This window comes from Penaeus japonicus, unplaced genomic scaffold (assembly GCF_977035675.1).
Source record: "Penaeus japonicus unplaced genomic scaffold, GWHDUDI00000001_assembly GWHDUDI00000025, whole genome shotgun sequence".
In the NCBI taxonomy this organism is placed as follows: domain Eukaryota; kingdom Metazoa; phylum Arthropoda; class Malacostraca; order Decapoda; family Penaeidae; genus Penaeus; species Penaeus japonicus.
The window spans coordinates 5022523-5027522 of NW_028234427.1; the positions used below are offsets into that span (position 1 = coordinate 5022523).

General features: G+C 45.9%; 1 protein-coding gene across 5 annotated transcripts in view; it reads left to right on the top strand.

Annotated features, from left to right (window-relative positions):
* LOC122254346 (uncharacterized) overlaps positions 1–5000 on the top strand; it is a 190533-nt gene that overhangs the window by 144978 nt on the left and 40555 nt on the right. The gene's annotated exons all lie outside the window — the stretch shown is intronic.

A 5000-nucleotide genomic window follows, 5' to 3' on the forward strand; every position in this document is an offset into this window, starting at 1 on the left:
GAGGAGGAGGAGAGAGGAGAGGAGGAGAGAGGGGAGGGGGGAGGAGAGGGAGGAGAGGAGAGGAGAGGGGAGAGGAGAAGAGAAGAGAGGAGAGGAAAGGAGAGGAGAGGAGAGGAGATAAGAAGAGAGAAGAGGAGAGGAGAGGGAGAAAGGAGAAAGGAGAAAGGAAGAGGGGAGGAAGAGGGAAAAAAAATGAGAAAGAAGAGAAAGAGAAAAGAAGGAACCCATGGTACCTTTTCTCCGGTCCGCTTATCAGATCGATGGCGCGACTTCGAAGCTTCAGAGGAGATGACCTTCGGACGTTGAATCAGAGGATAAAGTGAAGCGAATGAAGTAAAGTCGAGTCGAATGTTCTTCTCGAAATGATGAGATAAAAAAAGGAATGTGTTTATGGAATTATCGATCGGTTGTGAGCGAACGAGAGTATGGTGATATATGGTAGGGAAGGTATAGGGAGTGCGGGCTGATGGATGTGATTTGCATGGACGGCTGTCAGAATTATTTCATGGTGGGCTCCCCCTTTCCCATGGTGCATCTCTCTCCTCTTTCTCCTCTCTCTGCCTGACTCTGTCTGTCTGTCACCCTATCTCTTCATTTATTTCTCTCTCTCTCTCTTTATTTGTTTTCTCTATCTCTTCATTTATATATCTCTCTCTTCATTTGTTTTCTCTATCTCTCTTTATTTATATCTCTCTCTCTTCTTTTGTTTTCTCTATCTCTCTTTATTTTTTTTTCTCTCTCTCATTATTTCTGTCCTCTCTCTCTTTATTTCTTTTCTCTCTCTCATTATTTCTGTTCTCTCTCTCTTTATTTCTCTTCTCGCTCTATTTTTCTCTCTATCTTTATTTCTTTTCTCGCTCTATTTTTGTCTCTCTATTTCTGTTTCCTCTTCCTGCCTCAGCCTCAGCCTCTCGACCTAGGAAGTTCAAGGCACTGGAAGGACCATCACAAAGTTCACACGTGGACAAGTTCACGGTCACGGCTGTCAATTGTCACATCGTCCATGGCGTCTTCATGACCATTACCTTGTCATGCACTGGTCATGAGAACTTCCTCCCTCCGCCCGTCATCGGCCAGCATCTGACCCTCGCGAGATAACCTTCGGTCGATGCTGGGATGGTCTCTCTCTCTCTCTCTCTCTCTCTCTCTCTCTCTCTCTCTCTCTCCCTCTCCCTCTCTCTCTCTCTCTCTCTCTCTCTCTCTCTCTCTCTCTCTCTCTCTCTCTCTCTCTCTCTCTCTCTCTCTCTCTCCTCTCTCTCCTCTCTCTCCTCTCTCTCCTCTCTCTCCTCTCTCCTCTCTCCCTCTCCCTCTCCTTCTCTCTCTCTCTCTCTCTCTCTCTCTCTCTCTCTCTCTCTCTCTCTCTCTCTCTCTCTCTCTCTCTCTCTCTCTCTCTCTCTCTCTCTCTCTCTCTCTCTCTCTCTCTCTCCCTCCCTCTCCTCTCTCTCTCCTCTCTCTCTCTCTCTCGCTCTTGCTCTCTCCTCTCTTCTGTTATCGACTCTTCTCTGTAAATGACAGTACTATTATTATGATTATGCCAATTATTATCATTCTAAGAATATTATAGATTATGTATAACATTATCATCAAATTATTTTTACTATGTTAATAAAGATTACTATAGCCTTGCCATCATTACCAATATTGATGTCATTTTTCCTATCAATAACCCTTTATTGTTGTTATTATTTATTTTTCATTGTTATTAACATCGTCACTGGTATCGTTTCCATTTCCAAAAGAAGAATTAACAATACAGATGAATAATCACCTTTCCCTTTCGTTTCCAAAAGGGAAATGTTACTATGGTGCCAAACACGGAAAACGCCATCATTTACTCACGCACTTTGCACTTTCCGTCCTAACGCTGTTTTCCACCCACGCACTTTCCGTCCTAACTCTGTCATCCAACCACGCACTGTACGTTCTAACGCTGACATCCAACCACGTACTTTGCGTTCTGATGCTGTTTTCCACCCACGCACTTTCTGTCCTAACGCTGTCATTCATCCACGCACTTTCCGTTCTAACGCTGTCTTCTAACCACGCACTTTCCGTCCTAACGCTGTCATCCAACCACGCACTTTCCGGAGTATTAGTTAGCCGATCTTTCATCACCAACCTTCCCTTGTTTTGAGAGTGACATATGTTTTGGAAAAAAAAAAATCAGAAAAAAAAAAAAAAAAAAAAAAAAAAAAAAATATAATATATATATTATATATAATTATATGATATATTATATATATATATATATATATTATATATATATATATATATCAGAGCGGGAGCGGGAAGGGCATCGCGGCGACAGAAACGAACGGGCGGCAGTGAACGGCGGCGCGGTGTTTGGCTCTCGTTCACGCTCCGTTCGTCGTCGGGAAATCTGAACGACGTGGTTGAACACTCTCGTCCTCGCTCGTGGCCTCGCGACCTCTCTCTCTCTCTTCTTCTCTTTCTCTCTTTCTCTCTTTCTCTCTTTCTCTCTTTCTCTCTCTTTCTCTCTCTTTCTCTCTCTCTCTCTCTCTTCTCTTCTCCTCTTTTCTCTTCTCTTTCTCTCTCTCTCTCTCTCTCTTCTTCTTTTCTCTCTCTCTCTCTCTCTCTCTCTCTCTCTCTCTCTCTCTCTCTCTCTCTCTCTCTCTCTCTCTCTCTCTCTCTCTCTCTCTCTCTCTCTCTCTCTCTCTCTCTCTCTCTCCCTCCCTCCCTCTTTCTCTCTCCCTCTCTCTCCCTCTCTCTCTCTCTCTCTCTCTCCCTCTCCCTCTCCCTCTCCCTCTCCCTCTCCCTCTCCCTCTCCCTACCTCCCTCCCTCCCTCTTTCTCTGCCTCTCTATCCCAATCTCTCACTCTCTCCCTCTCCCTCTCCCTCTCCCTCTCCCTCTCCCTCCCTCCCTCCCTCCCTCTCCCTCTCCCTCCCTCCCTCCCTCTCTATCCCTCTCTCTCACTCTCTCTCCTCTCTCCTTCTACTTGGGGTGCCCCGTTGGCAGTCGATAGATTGATGGATGGATGGATGAATGGATGGAAGGATAGATAAGTAAGTATTGGTCAAGGATCAAGGTGTGTGTGAGTGTGTGTGTGTGTGTGTGTGTTAGTGAGTGTGAGTGAGTGAGTGAGTGAGTGTGTGTGTGAGTGAGTGAGTGTGTGTGTGTGTGTGTGTGTGTGTGTGTGTGTGTGTTTTGTTTTGTTTTTTTATGTGCATGGCAGCAGGCGGATTGTGTGGTGCGCTGTGTGTGTATTGTGTGAGGTGTTCATTCCGCAGCTGGTGGTGAGTGCATTGTGTGGTGACGATTGTAGGATTGTGTGATGGTGATATGTTGGGGGGAAGGGGAAGGGGAGGGGGAGGGGAGGGGAAGGGGGGGTAGCACGTGTGGATTTGCATTGTGCTCGGAATCCAGAGCATAACGAGCTCTGGATGAAACCACGAGAGGGATCCGACGAAACCTAGAAGTGTGTCTTGGTGTAGGTTTGGCCTCTCCCCTTCCGTCCCCCTCTCCCTCTCCCATACCCCTAGTTCGCTCTTCTCTCTCTCTCTCTCTCTCTCTCTCTTTCTCTCTCTCTCTCTCTCTCTCTCTCTCTCTCTCTCTCTCTCTCTCTCTCTCTCTCTCTCTCTCTCTCTCTCTCTCTCTCTCTCTCTTTCTCTTTCTTACTCGCTTTCTGTCTCTCTCTCTCTTTCTCTCTTTCTTAATTTCTCTCCTCTCTTTCTCAATTTCTCTCTCTCTTTTTCTCTCCTTTCTCTCCTCTCTCTCTCTCTCTCTATCTCTCTCTCTCTTCCTCTTCCTCTGTCTCTCTCTCTTCCTCTTTCTCTCTCTCTCTCCTCTCTCTTCCTCTCTTTCTTTCTTTCTCTCTCTCTCTCTCTCTCTCTCTCTCTCTCTCTCTCTCTCTCTCTCTCTCTCTCTCTCTCTCTCTCTCTCTCTCTCTCTCTCTCCCTCCCTCTCCCTCTCCCTCTCCTTCTCCTCTTCTTCCCTCATTCATCATCTATCCCCCCCACCCTTCCCCCCCCCAAACAAAATGTTCACGCGGCTTCAAGAAGGACATTCGGAGTTTTAACAGGCGACGAAATGACAGTCTTTTCCACGTTTAGGTTGCTTGGCTCGGCGCTCGTGCGTGGAGGGTCATTAGCGGGGGTAGGGGAGGGGTGTCGGGGGGTAGGGGGAAGGGGGGTAGAAGGGGAGGGAAGGTGATTTGTTGATCTTGTTCTCATTCTTGTCATTCTTGTAAGTATTTTTTTTTTCTTTTAAGTGTCATTTTTTTGTGTGTCATTTTCTCGATGGTGGTTGTGGGTTAATGTGTGGATTTAAGGGACCTTGTTGTTCGAGGGAAAGGCTGGGAGGGCGTTGTTGCGTGTCACGTCTGGGTGTTGGGTGGTTATTGCAGACTTGGGATGTTTGGTTGCTTATTTGTTGTTGTTGCTGTTGATTTGTTATTGTTATTTATTTATTATTTATTGTGATTATTATTATTATTGTTGTTGTTGTTGCTGTTGTTGTTATTGTCATTATCATCATCTTCAATATTGATATTATTAGAGTAGTATTTTGTTAGTGTGGAGAGGGATAGAAAGGAGACGGATATGAATAGAAAGCAGGAGAGGGAGAGGGAGAGGGAGGGAGAGAGAGAAAGAGAAAGAGAGGGAAAAATATAGAGAATGAAATGGAGAGAATGAGTTAGTGTGAATTTGATTGTGTGACCGCCTTTTTTTTTTTCTTTCTTTCTTTGCATGCACTAGTGTGCGTGCGTTCCGCTAGGGGAACAAAAGTAGCAATGTCACATGCAGGTAGCCAGAGTTGACCAAGGGATGACAGACAGACACATACAGACAGACAAACAAACAGACAGACAGAGACAGTCAGACAGGCAGGCAGACAGACAGACAGACAGACAGACAGACAGACAGACAGACAGACAAAGGAAGAGAACTATAAACCCGTGTGTGCCACAGCCCATCGCCACAACCCCCACCCCCCTCCCACCTCCCAGAAAATTTTATATGTAATGCAGTATGTATACTGT